Source organism: Vicia villosa, linkage group LG4, assembly GCF_029867415.1.
Source record: "Vicia villosa cultivar HV-30 ecotype Madison, WI linkage group LG4, Vvil1.0, whole genome shotgun sequence".
NCBI lineage: Eukaryota > Viridiplantae > Streptophyta > Magnoliopsida > Fabales > Fabaceae > Vicia > Vicia villosa.
In genome coordinates, this window is record NC_081183.1 from 122,936,069 (window position 1) to 122,953,264 (window position 17,196).

The window sequence follows — 17,196 nt, forward strand, 5'->3', positions numbered from 1 at the left end:
CATCTCACCTCCTTCATTACAATTTACCACATTTTTGATCATATATTTTCATATATACAAGTGTTTCATACTTGAACTTTCATTGAAACTTTTTCTACACATTGTTAGAAAAGTTTCTCATTCATACATAAACACTTGAGCAATATTATATCATTGTAAATTGTCTTGCTTGAAAGTGAAGATCAATCTTATAGATTGATATATGTTCATCGAAGTTTCTACCCAAATATATTAAGTTATTATTGACTTGCTATCAAGGATTGTTGGAAGCAAGGGTTGTTGATTAGTGAGATGATTGTTCTCATAATCAAGATAGTAAATCCAAGAGGATTGTTCTTGGTGGTTGAAATCTTGTTGTCCAGGATTGTTGGAAACAAGTTAGTGAAAAATCCAAGAGGATTGTTCTTGGTTTTGGTTTTTCTTGTGTAAGTCACAAACAATAGTAAAATCTCTTTCATGTTGAAAGGGGACTGGAGTAGTCTCGGATTGTGAGGGGAACCAGTATACATCATTGTGTTCTTTACTTTTCCGCATTTACCACTTTCACAAATCATAACCAGAAAAGAAAGTAACACATTTCTAAACTCTTGCACCAAACTAGAAAAAGAAGAACAACAAGTATTCAAAAACCAGATAAATCTTCAAAGTCCTAATTCACCCCCCTCTTAGGCGCATTCAATAAACTTACACTCTTCTCTCCATCTCCAAATACCAAACTCTCCTCTAGGAATATCACCCCCTAAACCTTCTGTTGATACACTTTTTGAATTGTTAACACTTAAGGTCAAAACAGGTTTAGATGCTCTGAAGGTTGCACATGATACCAAACTGGATCTCGTTGCTGCTGGCAAGCTCTGGAGAATCGTTGGTAGGGAGATTCAAGCTGGCTTTGTGGATCTTCAGAAAGAGTGCTTGTCTGCTGCTCCTGGTCCTTCTGGATACTTTTTGGAGTATGATGATGGAAGATACTATCATCCCATCACCAGCTGGAAGCCTCTTGAAGAGAAGGAGTTTGTTGATGAACTTGAAGAAGAGAATCCTCTAGCAATCGTTGTGTGGAAGCCACATCCATACAAGGTTCTGACTGGAAATTTTCAGGCCTTGTTCAGCTGGCTCAGGGAGAACCCTTCTGAAAGGGCTCCTAACACGGTCTTCCTAGAAGTTGTCTACCCTCTAGAACCAGAGACTCCACCTCCTCCAAAAGATTTGGCTGCAATTCTTGAAGGCCTAGAACATCCTGCTACAAAGATTCGTGTTGAGAAAAATCATGAAGATGTTCTTATGGTTGAAGCTGATGCTGCAAATCCTCCTGTTCTAGACAACAACTTTGATGCTGCTTCTGCTGGTCCTTCTACTTCTATGCTGATAAACACTATGAAGGAGCTCCAACAGAATCAAGCTAACTTGGCTGTTTGTCTGGACAAGCACGAGGACACACATGCTGAGTTCTGATCCTTTATGCAGACTACAAAGGAAGCTACTCATAAGCAAGTTGAAGACACTGCTGAGATTAAGAACCTTCTGGCCGTCTTAGCTTCTAAGCTTAGCCAGTCGTAGTCTGTCTTGTGTCTTAGTATGCTTTCTTTGTTTTTTGCATCTGCTTGAATTGCATCTGCTTCTGTATTGATTTCTTCTGATTAATTATCAATCAAAAATTATATTTTCTTTCTTCACTCTGTGTTTCTTTTTCATTTGAATCTTTTATGATTTTTGATGTTATGACAAAAAGGGGGAGAAATGTGATAATTGAATTGATTTATTATATCAGTTGCTGGGATTAAGTCTCAACATTCCTAACATTATTTGCAAGTTTTTCTGTCTTTGATAGTTTTGCAGGAATATGATATTCTGGACAAAGCTCAACATGAGAAGCAAATACATGGGGAAAAGCAATTCTAAGGAAAGGCAAACTCTTAAAGATTGAAGCAAGCTTAGTGCTCTGAAGCTTCAAGATCAGAAGCGAGAAGAATGCTCTGATACAATTGATTACAAAGAGAAATTCAAAGCTCTGCAGCTGTCCAATGGAAGCTCTGAATGTTATGAAGTTCTATTAGACGTGAAAGTCTCAACTGAAACGGAAAAATACTCAGCAAAGTCCTTTATTTAAAAATTCTTCTAGTATTAATTTCATGGGGAGATTGTTAATCTCAGGGGGAGACATATACACACTCTGATTATATGCTTATGCTATATATGTGTAATTGTCTTTGTTCATCTAATATTCTAGATACAAATTCATATCAATTATATATGTTCTTGTCATCATCAAAAAGGGGGAGATTGTTAGAACAAAAATTGTTCTGATCAATATTCTGTGTTTTGATGATAACCTTATATAATAATTTTTTATAAGATAATGAGGTACTCTAATCCTTTACATTTTCCATTTCAGGAAATATATAAAGAGTATGCACAAATCAGCGCTCAGAAACAACTGACTCAGAAGGTCCTGGATGGCTTCATCAGAACATGCTCTGGCAAGTCATCAGAAGATAATAATGCAGAATCAGAACAAGAACTTGGAAGCATCGGAAGAATGAAAGTCAGAAGAACAAGCTCTGAAGTTCTGAATGGTATCATGCTCAAGCTCTTCAAAGTCAGAAGACAAAATATACTCTGCCCCAAAGCTGATGACTCTGATATTCAAATGTTGTTATCTACAAAATCTGAGTCCAAAAGAAAGTACAAGATGGAAGGCTGAAACGTCTAATCTCTGACTGAAAAAAGGAACGTTAGAAGCTACAAAAGGCAAAGTCAGTAAAAGCAGCAAAAGCAAGGCTCGAGGTAGTTGACAAAAGTGTGAAACATTAAATGCAGCGTTGTACTATTCACGCAAAGCATTAAATGCTCTCGACGGTCATTTCCTCTCAGCGCTTATAAATAGAAGTTTTGATCAGAAGCAAAGTAGAACACTTGCGCAAATATACAGAATTGCTGTCAAATTCAAAAGCTTACGAACTTCATCTTCAACCTCACAAAATCTTGTAATATTTTGTGAGTGTGAGTTTAGAACTTAAGAGAAATATCACAGTTGTGGTTATAGCTTTATTAGAAGCAAATCTATATTCTTGTAAACGTTATTTTTACATTGATTGTAAAAGGATTCCTAGAGTGATCAAGTTGTGATCTGTAGACTCTAGAAGACTTAGAGGTTATCTAAGTGGAAAACCATTGTAATCAGTTGGATTAGTAGATTAAATCACTCTAAGGGGGTGGACTGGAGTAGTTTGGTTAACAATGAACCAGGATAAAAATAATTGTGTTCATTGTTTTTATCTTCTATGTTTTTGAAGTTACACTTATTCAATCCCCCCCTTTCTAAGTGTTTTTCTATCCTTCAAATACATGGTTTTTGTCATCATGAAAAATGGGGAGATTGTTAGAACAAGATTGAGAATCTATGTTCAGAATCTGGTTTTGACGATAACAAACATATATTTTGTGAGTAACAATTTTTTTACTAATGGTTTCACCTAGTGTGCAGATATTATGATATAAGCCTTATACAGGATTCATCAGAAAAAGAGTACAATGTCTACATCATAACCTGGCTCAGATATGAAAGAATAATCAAACATCTAAAAGATTGAAGAAGCTAAAATTCATCAGATATTCTGATTAAGAACGTGTAAAACAAGCCCACTCAGAAGAACATGCAACAACAACAGTATCACAATGAGCTAGAATTCAATAAGACAATCTTCAAAGAGTTAAACAGAAATATCAACGTTCACATACAATAAGCACAATATCAGAAAGTACATCAGAAGCTTCAAAGGAATTGAAAAAGAAATATCAATATACGCGAAGATCCGTTAAAGCAAGAAGATCACATGAACAGAAGATCGTTCTGATAGAGTAACATAGTGACATATAAAACGCAAACAACAACAACGTCACTTGTGAACCAATAAAGAATATACAACTCAGCATATAAATTGAATAAAATACAAAGCTTAGAATTAAATGGAAAGCCGTTAGAAACATCATCATAAGCAAAATGGTTACAACATTTAAAAGGAGCAACTCCCAAGATTGATTGAAGAAGCAAGCCACATGCAGCGCATTGGAAAGAAAAGCTTAACCAAAGAAATACGCCATCAAATGTAATCATTATGTTGAAGATAAGGTTCTGCCAAGAGCAACACTTGTCATTCATTAGCCAATCGAGACTAAGGCTTTCAAAGCAATATTCAAACAATTGAAACGAATAGATTCCAACGGTAACACGCCAAGCTATATATATATATCAAACTTCAAACTTGAATGTGTGTCAATGGTACACCAAAAATGCATTAAGAGAATATCCAGTGTGTGTATCCATTGTGCAACTACCGAGTGCAGAAAAGGAGAAATCTTGAGAGAAAATCTGTAGAGAGAAGTCGAGCATGAAAAATATAAATGAAAAAAATGTGAAATCATGCATCAAAAGTTACACAAGAGGCAACACATACTTAGTATGTGATGAATCAATCCACAGTATTGTTTTCCATAAGCCTATGTAAAGAAAGAAGGAAATGAAGAGCATAAACATGAAAGTTGACAAGCTAAATCAAACTGCTCCATCAAGAGGCAACATACACTAAGTGTATGATGATCAAATGTTGAAATACACATCATTTTCCTATAAGAAGAATCCCTCAGAAGATGAAGAAGAAACATGCATGTTATGCAGAATGCTCCAATGAAGATAAAAAGACATCCAAGGATACTTGATCAAGCCTTAAAATTGATCATATTGAAAGACGAAGGAAACTCAATACACTGGGTTGTTTTTCGAAGAGTGTTTCGTGTTTACTGATGTTGATCAATGTGTCACCAGCTGAAATCAGCTTAATGATCAGTATCGAAGAAGATGATGAAGATCAAGAAAAAGCAACCAAGACAAGAGTTGTTGCTCTTAAACTGCTTTCAGAAGAAGAAGATCTCATCCAGAAGTTCAAGAATAGTAGACTACAAGATTATGTATTATTCTTGTAATTAATTGTAAAACACATAAAGTTGTTGCTCGAAGTGTGTTATTTCTTAGGAATCTTCTGAGAAAGGGTTTAGGCTCCAGAAGTGACTTCTAGTCAGTGAGTCATAAACATATGTACTTAGAATAGGAGAAAATCAGCTTGAATAAGAAGCACACTTGTAATCTCCAGTAAAATAATTCTTAAAAGAATTGGTGATGATGCCTAGAGCGACCAAGTAAAGGTCAGAAGCTTGAGAAGACAATGATGGTAATCATTGTGGAAATTCTCCTCGAGACCAAGTGAAGGTCAGAAGTCCAAGAGTCAATGAATGTTATATCTCGTGGAGATCAGTGAACAGTTCATTGTAGTCAGTTACTACGGGTTGGTTGTGCAGGGTTAGTCACAGCAGTTGGCTGTGCAGGTTACTAGATTGATGAACGTTATATCCAGATGGGTTCACTGAACGGTTCACTCATCTAGGGTTAGTCACTCGCGGGTAGATTGCGTAGGGTTAGTCACAGTAGTTGGCTATGCAGGATGTTAGTCACGACGGAGGATCGTGCATGTAATACGGTGAACTGACTTTTTAATCGATCGAAATGTCGCGGTTAAGCATGAGTCGCCACCGACTTTTATTTTATCCAAACAATATTCGGAAAGGCAAAAAGAAACAGAAAAAAACCTTTTAAGAAATCTAAGTTCGGGGGGTAATTTATGCAACGGGAAGGTGTAAGGCACCCTTTGCATCCATGGTTTTCCATGGGCTCTTAATTGCTTTGCTTGCTCGTTTTCAGAAAAAGTAGATGAAAAGATAGGGACTTTAGCTTGTGAATAAACGTTGCCCTTTTGAAAAATTATGAGAAAGAATATAATAAAAAGGTTTGAGCATTGCAAGGCAATTAGGGGCAATTACCTTAAACTCAGATGATAGGTCTCTTTTTGCCTTTCGGAATGAAAGGGTCTATCCTTGCCATAAGAGGGCAGGAAGCCTTTCGTTTGGAGGTTGAAGGGTCATCGAAGCATCCTTTGCCATAAGACTGTCCCATGCCATAGAAGGGCAGGTAGTCTAAGGCAAGGACCAGAATAAGCCATTTCGTAGGCAGCCAGAAGATACCTCAGCCTTTTTCCGTAGGCAACATCCGAGGGTCGAGGTCATTTGTGTATCGAAGGCAGCATCATTAGGGTCGTGACCTTTTTATCGAGGCAACATGGCTGAGGTATCCTCGAATTCGGGGGACGTGGCTTATTCTGCAAAAACACAAAGGCAACAGGCAACAGGCAACAGGCAACAGAGAGGGTTACCTCAAAAAGCGTGCGTGTGTGCACCAATCACGTGATTCAATTCAGATATTTATCTTTTAATTAGTTATTCTAATTCAATTAACGAGTTGCACTCCCTAAATTACTAACCACGCAGTATATAAAGCAATAAAGGGAAGGGGGAAAATGAAACCAGCGGAGGAGAGGGGATTTGTAACCAGCGGATCCCTTAATAGGGTTTGATACAAGTAATAATTAAACAGAAAAGTATTAAAGTCAAGGTTTAGGGTTACCAAACATTCGTAGCTTTGGCAATCATCGAACCCTGAAAAGGCAAGCAAAATAAAAATAGGGTAAGTGTATGGCTAATTCAGAGGCGAACATCTCTGACCCTAAAATAAGAAGGTCGAAACAACAGATTGAAATGAGTAAATAAATGAAAGGTACTTAGCTTTTTGCATTTGATCTGATATGGTTCGTAGTCGAAAGGCACTTGAAGGATAACCCTGAAAAGGCATAGAAAAAGAAATATTTTCAGTGTATGGGATGATCTTCGTAAACTCGATAAAAGAAAATCATATTTAATTAATTTTTGGTTTTTCAACCTAATTAATTAAATCTATAGGAAATAAGTCTCGATTAAATATGTCCTTAATATATATTTGTCATTTAATAAAAATCATTTACCTAATTAAACATATAATTTAAAATAAAATTAAGTTTAAACAAATAAAAATAAAATTTTAATAATAAAATATTAGGGTTTTTATGAAAAAAGAAATTTTAGAGGAATGTTTTTCTTCTTAAAAAAAGATTTTTTCCTTGAAAGGATTTATAAAATAGACAATTAAAAAAAACAAGTTGTCAAATAAGAAAATAAAATAAAAAAGAATTAGAGAAAGGGACTTAGCTGCAATCTGGTGCAAATCGCCTCTGAGGTGTATGGAGGACTTGCGTTTTTTGAAGCCTTGGATCTGACGCCTGGGATATCCAATGGCTGATAGCTCAGGGGTGCGTCATATTATAATGGAGGTGAGATGCACCGGATCTGCGTTTAAGAGTTATCAAAGAAAAATAATAGAAACAAATGCAGGGAGGAGGAATCGAACCTGCGTCTCCATGCAATAGAGCCTTAGGCGCGCTCTCCTTTCCGCTACGCCAAGATTCGTTTGTTGACAATAACTTAACCACAAAATAATATATAGAAAACGTAATTAATTCAACAATTTCAAAAGCATTTGCGCGCCCAGCCATCGTCTTCTCCATTGAGACTGGTTTCGTGGCTACCATTTACCAGCGATTTAGCTACGATTTCCACCATAGTTAAACCTGCAAAACTCATATTCTCCAAATAAAACGCAAACAAAAACCCAGATTTAATAAACATCAACCCCTGAATATGAAAACGTGATCAATTTTGGCTAATTTTGTGTCTAATTACGCGGCCCCAAACCATGAACTCCAAAACCCTAGCCATGGTATATGCTTCAATCTGCGTTTAAAATACAATTAAAGTATCCCGAAACAACACACAGATCCTTACAATCATGAATATATAAACAAAACATGTTTATGATTAGTGTATAATCGGAACCGAATTGAAGGAAGAAAACGCAAACCGTGAGCTTTCTTGTGGTGATTCCGGATGTTTCGAGGCTCGATGATGATCGATATAGCTTCACAAACGTCTAAGGAACACGTAGCAATGATTAAAATTCTTTGAATCTCCACCAATCTTTGAAACCGAATTGAGTTTTTTATGAAAAAATAAGCTTTGTTCTTGGTGTTCTTGGCTGCGAAAACCCTTGTGATTTCCCACCCCTTGCATCAGGCATTCTTGGTACTTATAAATGAGAGGATTAGGTTAATATAATTGGAAGAAATCCAATTAAATCTTCATGATTGAATATTGATTGAAAATGCTTATGAAATCTTTCCAATTTGATTCAAATATGGCTCCCCTCTCTCCAATCACTCTTGAACGAAAATTAAACTAATATATGGTATTTATGTGATTGAGTTTGATTGAAAAACAAGGCCAAATCAAATCTCCCATATTTTCTCTAATTATCTTGATTTAAATTGTACTTTAAATGAATAATAATTCATAAAAATAAAATAAAAAATCAATTAATCATGGGAATGGGTTTGGAGGTTCTTAGTGACTTCATGACCAAATTTGGACTATAAAATAATAGGCCCATTTGCAAAAATATTGATTTTAACCCTTATTTGCTTCTCATTTTTCATTCAAAATCGACCAACTTCGACAAGGCGTATCTCTCTCAATTTTTGAGATATGGGGGGAGTTCTATGACTTTTTAGAAACCTTGAAGAGTCCTCTAACCAGTGTCTTTGGTCTCATATCAAAATTATCTTCCATGCTCCTTTTATGTCTTTTTGGAAAAAGTGTCTTTTTGTTGACTTTTGAAAAGGACTTATAATGTTTTAGTCCCTATCTCTCAAATGAAGCACTTTTAGCCTTGGCATGTGAGACACAAATTTGTAGAGAATCAAATTTCCTTCAAGATGAGCTTTGGTGGGAATTTTTCTGATGAAGTATGAATATTTGGTGAATTTTCAAAGTTTGGTTAACTTTTTCAGTTTATGCCCAAAATAGTAACTTTTGACTTTTGACTTTTCTGATGTTTCCTTGCATCATTATGATCAACCCTTGATCACATAATGATTTTAGGATTATGGGGATGTTGCTGACCTTATGGAACCACTTTGAGCCCTTGATTCAGTGATTTTTCTTTGAATGAACCAAACCCTAATTCAGAGCCTTTGTATAGGAGAGTGTGTTTTGGAGCTTTATGACTTGATTTTGAGATTGCATATGAGAAATGGTATGGGCAAATTTTGGGGTATGACAGCTGCCCCTGTTCAATTATCTTAGACCTGAAGATGTAGAGTGGTTTGTGTGCCAGTCGGTATCTGAAGGTGGAAGATGATTGAACACAAGAATACCAAGAAATTTGCCCTATTTGAAGTAGGGACTTTTGTCGGAGATGGGCTTAAAGATGCCATATGACTTGATAGGATTGAGGGTTAGAATGTGTCGTATGTTAGACTGTTTGCATCCTCAGATGTCTGGAAAACCGTGCGTTAGGTTGATGGATAGGTCGTGCGTTAGACTACCTCATTTGCATCCGTAGATGTCTGGAAGACCGTGCGTTAGGTCGAAGAATGAATCGTGCGTTAGACTATTCTCAATTGCATCCTCAGATGTCTGGAAAACCGTGCGTTAGGTTGATGGATAAGTCGTGCGTTAGACTACCCAATTTGCATCCGTAGATGTCTGGAAGACCGTGCGTTAGGTCGAAGAATGAATCGTGCGTTAGACTATTCTCAATTGCATCCTCAGATGTCTGGAAAACCGTGCGTTAGGTTGATGATAAGTCGTGCGTTAGACTACCCAATTTGCATCCGTAGATGTCTGGAAGACCGTGCGTTAGGTCAAAGAATAAATCATGCGTTAGACTTATCCAAATTGCATCCGTAGATGTCTGGAGCGCCATGCATCAGGCGTTGCTTTGAATAAGATTCGCTTCTTTGTAATGTACCTGTCAAACATTGTTAGCTTTTATGTAATGTTATGATGCATGAACTATGTGCTTCTCAAAATAAATGAGGAATGTGTATGTGATGTGTGAATATGTTTATGACTTATGATGCGTGTTTATGATTTATGATGTATATTTATGATCTGTGCTTCTCGGAACATCTCGATTGAGAAGATAAATCTCTATATCATTGTGAGTTTGATGTTTGATCTTGTCTTGAGGATACTCAGCTGGGGATTCGTGGTTTCCGCTTGGGGATGAAAGTAACTTGATGTATCCTGATTGGGGGTGAAATATACTAGTAAGCCATGTTGGAGAAGAGCAAAGTGTTGGAGAACCGGTAGTGTTGAAGATGTCAACTCTGTTGAGGAACTATGTCTTTTATTGGACGAGAGCATTTGGAGATATCTTCTTAATGATTACTCTGTGGGGATGTGATTTTATGAACCTGGCTCTGTGGGGAGACATGGGCATCTTGAAAGTTGCCCCCAGTATTATAGTAACTACCATTTGATTCAGGGCACGCCACTGAGTATTGATCAAGATGTCAAACTGGACTTGCGTAGATTTGCCCCCAGCTAGTAGGAACTTTGGAAAGATTCGCCTCGCGAGGACTTTATGAGATATGCACTATGGGCGACATGCCCCTAGTAATCATAAACTTAGGACGATGCCCCTGACTGTTTTTGCTTCTGAGAGATTCTCGGAATCTTGACCTGATTGTCCCAGATTGATTGGGCAAAGCGTGTCATGCCCCTTGTATACGTAGGAAAAAAAAAAAAAAAAAAAAAAAAAAAAAAAAAAAAAAAAAAAAAAAAAAAAAAAAAAAAAAAAAAAAAAAAAAAAAAAAAAAAAAAATAAAAAAAAAAAAAAAAAAAAAAAAAAAAAAAGAAAAAAAAAAAAAAAAAAAAAAAAAAAAAAAAAAAAAAATAAAAAAACCTTTAAAACAGGAAATGTAAAAAGCGCAATACTTGTAAAAACATGATATTTGTAACAACGTGGTGTTTGTAAAAATGAAATATCAACTCAGCATTTTTGGTAAACCTTAAGGAGTCAGGATACCCTTTTGGTGACAGTATGCTTTCGAACTAACCATACTTCAATTAGGACTTTCAAGGGTTGTAACGTGGCTTGGTTCACGGTTTAAGAAACAAAGGATAAAGGCTCAAATTTTTATTGTACCCACCCCTCTTCGTGATGATCTTCAGTCCTAAGCTCAGTTAATTCGACTTATGCATTCAGGTTCCAAGAGACTTTTGGATTTGCGCCTTTGATGATGATGGTTCACAAGCAGAGAGAATTTTTTAGATGACAGTCACTTCTTCATTTTGGTAGTCACAACTTTGAGTTGTTCAAGAGTTTATTGACTTCTCTTTTTTCATCTTTTTGATATCCCTAACTTTTGCCTGAACTGTCTGTTTTGAGTTTACAGTCAGCGGGGTGCCTTGATTTTTGCCTAAGTCATCTTTTTGATTTTTGACTTAGCAGGCTTTTCTTTATATATATGTTTTTTCCTTTTTCATTCATTTTTTGAAAGATATTGACTGCCTTGTTAATGACTGATGAAACATCATTGGCTTTTGATTGACATCTCTAATGCTTCTTTGATGTATGCGGATGAACGCTTGTGACTGAAACATTTGTTGGAAGGTGTAAAAAATGATTCTCTTAAAAATAGAATGCACAGCCAAATTAAATGAGAACTACCCTGCCCCAGGTTAAAAATGCGGTTTTTCGTACAAAAGAAAAACTTCTACTCCTTAGGCTCAAAGGGGTTGACGAGGGATTATCATCCTTATATCTCCACTGTTTTGGGAATTGAAACAATGCCTGTACATCGTCAGCATAGTCTGTTCAAAAGCATACTGTATGAAGTTGCGGTATCGTTTTCGTCATCCTCCTTCAAAAGTCTTACAGCTTAGCAGGAGTTGAATATCACAAAACATATGCAAAGTAAAGACACAATTTAAAATGAGTGATAGCGAAATAATTTATTCAAGACAAATATATGCAATGCACTGATGATGATTATTAAAACAGATAATGTCTATCATAATTTGAGTGTTTAAACGAACAGAATAGAAATTGCAAGAGAAAGTAAATCTAATGATCTAAAGATTCATCCTTCTAGCCATCCATAACATTAGCAATCTTGTTGTGATTAGGCATGGGAGCAGTAATCACATTAGGAGTTGCAGGAGCGTCGAACTCAATTTCACCAGCATCTATCATATCTTGGATCTTATTTTTCAATGCCCAGCAGTTGTCGGCATTGTGTCCAGTAGCATTAGAATGGTAGGCGCATGTAGCCTTGGGATCATAAGCTGGACTAGCAGTGTTGGTAAACTTCGGAGGATCCTTTAGGGTGATCAGCTTAGCCTTTAGTAGATGTTGTAAGGCTTGAGACAAAGGCATGTTGATCGGGGTGAATTGTCTCCTTGGTCTATCAGTTTTGCGTTGATACTCTTGTCTGGGAGATTTTTGAGATGTTGGAGTAGAGATGAGGACAGCACCAACAGACTGATTCTGATCGTTCTTATCACGGCCCCTCTGACTATGAACAACGTTAGACTCATTTTTTCCATGATATGGATTCTTTGCAGCACCAGAGGATGCGCCCACTTGAATCTTCCCACTTCGGATACCACTCTCAACACGTTCTCCAGTCAAGATAAGATCAGTAAACCCAAACGAAGAACTACCCAGTAAGTGACTATAGAATGGTCCAGTTAGCGTGCCCATGAACATGTCCACCAACTCCCTATCAGTCAAAGAAGGTTGGACTCTTCCAGCTAAATCTCTCCATTTTTGAGCATACTCCTTGAAACTTTCTTTAGGACCCATGGACATGCTTTGAAGTTGCATGCGAGTCGGTGCGAGATCGGAATTATATTGGTATTGCTTATAGAAGGCAACAACTAAATCTTCCCATGTATGGATGTTGGTACTTTCCAGTTGATAGTACCATTCGAGTTGAGTTCCGGATAAGCTTTCCTGAAAGAAATGGATCCAGAGCCTCTTATCAGCAGTGTGAGGTTGAATCTTCCTTACATAAGACCTCAAGTGTAGTTTAGGACAAGAGACTCCATCATACTTAGCAAAGGCGGGAGTTTTGAATTTTGGAGGAATAACGACCCCAGGCACAAGTCCAAGCTCTTCAAAATCCAGCCCAGGTACCTTCTGAATTTCCACACTTCTCAGGCGCTCTTCTAACATTTTGTATTTGTCATCGGGATGTTCGCCCTCATGGTAATAGTCCTCTTCTTCTTCAGAGAGTTCGGCAGAATCGTGGTTACTTTTTGCATCGGTTTTGATACTAGCATCATCATCTTGCTCATCCTCATCACCGTCTTCAGAGGTTTCAGCATCCCTGAGTTGCAAGATTGGTCTAAGCTTTTTCCCTCGAGTCTTCTTACCCTCTTTGGGAGCTTCAGCTTCTTCAACCTTTTTGAGGGGGCCTTTGAACCTTCTTCTCATATTGAGAACACCTTTAGGTTTCTTGGTCTTCTTTTCCTTCTTAGTCAGAAGGGATTTCAGCTCATCTTGCCCCTTGGACAAATTCAAAATCAAGGCTTGGAACTCAGTGTTTTGAGCTTGGAGATCCTTAACTGATTGTTCGAGATTCATGATGCTGAAATAAACAGCGAGGAAGGATGAGAAACCCATCATAGGAAACCTGTTATGCAATGTTATGAATGCAAATGAAATGTTTTCAAGGATCTTTAAGGAATTTAGTTAGCAACTTTAGGAATTTAATCAGTCACAGCTTCGTCTGAAGAACCTTGGCTTTCATTTTTAAGCGTCCTTCTTTAAGAATCAAGCTCACCATATCGAGTGGGTCATCGCCTCTGATTCGGGATACTTCTGAATTTAAAGGTACATGGCTAGAGGAAAATAAATCCTCTTGCCCCTTGATAGGTGTCGAGTCTCTGAATTGGAAGGCCTGTGGCCAGAGGAAAATAAATCCTCTTGCCCCTAGATAGGAATTCAGTCCTTGATAAGAGCACCTGAAATTGTGCGCCCTAAATTCCTAAGATCCTTGAAAGGGTTAGTTGATCATGTCATGATGTCATGATGTTATGCGAATGCAGTTCATTAGTCATATTGTGAGATAGTAAGGACAAACAAGTCCTTTCAACAAAACCTGCGAGAAAATGAAGGTTAGTAGCAAACACAAACAAGTCACACAAGTCAGGCAAGTCACACAAGTCACACAATTTTGCCTTATGGTTAGGCTTGCACGTGGTTCACAGGTACGTACCCTCCCCCTGAAGTTTAGTTGGTTCAACCTGTCCTATATAAAGATCGGGTTCTAGGGAGCTCATATCATTGACCTTTCTCGAAGGCGCTTATCTCAGTACGGCAATCGGATCACCAACCGAGAAGGTCCTGAAAGTCCAGTCCATATGAGTGTAGCTTCGAGTGTCAACCAACTTCAGTCGGAACCAAAGCCAGCCATCTCGCTACTTTCTAATAGGCCAAGGTCAAGTTCGACTAAGGTTCTAAGGGCGAATTAGTGCTTAATGACACCACGCGGCAGCCAAGCATTTCCTCAGGTCGGATCCCAAGGAACACCAGGACAAACCAATGTGCCACACTAACGATGGCCATCAGATCAACCACATCAGTATACGCTGTGCAGTCTCCTTGATCTCATGCCATATACCTAAGGTACTCAGATCCGGGTTAGGATCTTTCACACAACAGAATACCCAAAACAGCCCTGCAAAATTAAATCAAACAAAGCAAACAATAGAAAACATTTAAATGAATCCTAAACTTTTAAGGTAACCCCTCTTTTATCGAAATTGTCCCCAGCAGAGTCGCCAGTTCTGTAATACGGTGAACTGACTTTTTAATCGATCGAAATGTCGCGGTTAAGCATGAGTCGCCACCGACTTTTATTTTATCCAAACAATATTCGGAAAGGCAAAAAGAAACAGAAAAAAACCTTTTAAGAAATCTAAGTTCGGGGGGTAATTTATGCAACGGGAAGGTGTAAGGCACCCTTTGCATCCATGGTTTTCCATGGGCTCTTAATTGCTTTGCTTGCTCGTTTTCAGAAAAAGTAGATGAAAAGATAGGGACTTTAGCTTGTGAATAAACGTTGCCCTTTTGAAAAATTATGAGAAAGAATATAATAAAAAGGTTTGAGCATTGCAAGGCAATTAGGGGCAATTACCTTAAACTCAGATGATAGGTCTCTTTTTGCCTTTCGGAATGAAAGGGTCTATCCTTGCCATAAGAGGGCAGGAAGCCTTTCGTTTGGAGGTTGAAGGGTCATCGAAGCATCCTTTGCCATAAGACTGTCCCATGCCATAGAAGGGCAGGTAGTCTAAGGCAAGGACCAGAATAAGCCATTTCGTAGGCAGCCAGAAGATACCTCAGCCTTTTTCCGTAGGCAACATCCGAGGGTCGAGGTCATTTGTGTATCGAAGGCAGCATCATTAGGGTCGTGACCTTTTTATCGAGGCAACATGGCTGAGGTATCCTCGAATTCGGGGGACGTGGCTTATTCTGCAAAAACACAAAGGCAACAGGCAACAGGCAACAGGCAACAGAGAGGGTTACCTCAAAAAGCGTGCGTGTGTGCACCAATCACGTGATTCAATTCAGATATTTATCTTTTAATTAGTTATTCTAATTCAATTAACGAGTTGCACTCCCTAAATTACTAACCACGCAGTATATAAAGCAATAAAGGGAAGGGGGAAAATGAAACCAGCGGAGGAGAGGGGATTTGTAACCAGCGGATCCCTTAATAGGGTTTGATACAAGTAATAATTAAACAGAAAAGTATTAAAGTCAAGGTTTAGGGTTACCAAACATTCGTAGCTTTGGCAATCATCGAACCCTGAAAAGGCAAGCAAAATAAAAATAGGGTAAGTGTATGGCTAATTCAGAGGCGAACATCTCTGACCCTAAAATAAGAAGGTCGAAACAACAGATTGAAATGAGTAAATAAATGAAAGGTACTTAACTTTTTGCATTTGATCTGATATGGTTCGTAGTCGAAAGGCACTTGAAGGATAACCCTGAAAAGGCATAGAAAAAGAAATATTTTCAGTGTATGGGATGATCTTCGTAAACTCGATAAAAGAAAATCATATTTAATTAATTTTTGGTTTTTCAACCTAATTAATTAAATCTATAGGAAATAAGTCTCGATTAAATATGTCCTTAATATATATTTGTCATTTAATAAAAATCATTTACCTAATTAAACATATAATTTAAAATAAAATTAAGTTTAAACAAATAAAAATAAAATTTTAATAATAAAATATTAGGGTTTTTATGAAAAAAGAAATTTTAGAGGAATGTTTTTCTTCTTAAAAAAAGATTTTTTCCTTGAAAGGATTTATAAAATAGACAATTAAAAAAAACAAGTTGTCAAATAAGAAAATAAAATAAAAAAGAATTAGAGAAAGGGACTTAGCTGCAATCTGGTGCAAATCGCCTCTGAGGTGTATGGAGGACTTGCGTTTTTTGAAGCCTTGGATCTGACGCCTGGGATATCCAATGGCTGATAGCTCAGGGGTGCGTCATATTATAATGGAGGTGAGATGCACCGGATCTGCGTTTAAGAGTTATCAAAGAAAAATAATAGAAACAAATGCAGGGAGGAGGAATCGAACCTGCGTCTCCATGCAATAGAGCCTTAGGCGCGCTCTCCTTTCCGCTACGCCAAGATTCGTTTGTTGACAATAACTTAACCACAAAATAATATATAGAAAACGTAATTAATTCAACAATTTCAAAAGCATTTGCGCGCCCAGCCATCGTCTTCTCCATTGAGACTGGTTTCGTGGCTACCATTTACCAGCGATTTAGCTACGATTTCCACCATAGTTAAACCTGCAAAACTCATATTCTCCAAATAAAACGCAAACAAAAACCCAGATTTAATAAACATCAACCCCTGAATATGAAAACGTGATCAATTTTGGCTAATTTTGTGTCTAATTACGCGGCCCCAAACCATGAACTCCAAAACCCTAGCCATGGTATATGCTTCAATCTGCGTTTAAAATACAATTAAAGTATCCCGAAACAACACACAGATCCTTACAATCATGAATATATAAACAAAACATGTTTATGATTAGTGTATAATCGGAACCGAATTGAAGGAAGAAAACGCAAACCGTGAGCTTTCTTGTGGTGATTCCGGATGTTTCGAGGCTCGATGATGATCGATATAGCTTCACAAACGTCTAAGGAACACGTAGCAATGATTAAAATTCTTTGAATCTCCACCAATCTTTGAAACCGAATTGAGTTTTTTATGAAAAAATAAGCTTTGTTCTTGGTGTTCTTGGCTGCGAAAACCCTTGTGATTTCCCACCCCTTGCATCAGGCATTCTTGGTACTTATAAATGAGAGGATTAGGTTAATATAATTGGAAGAAA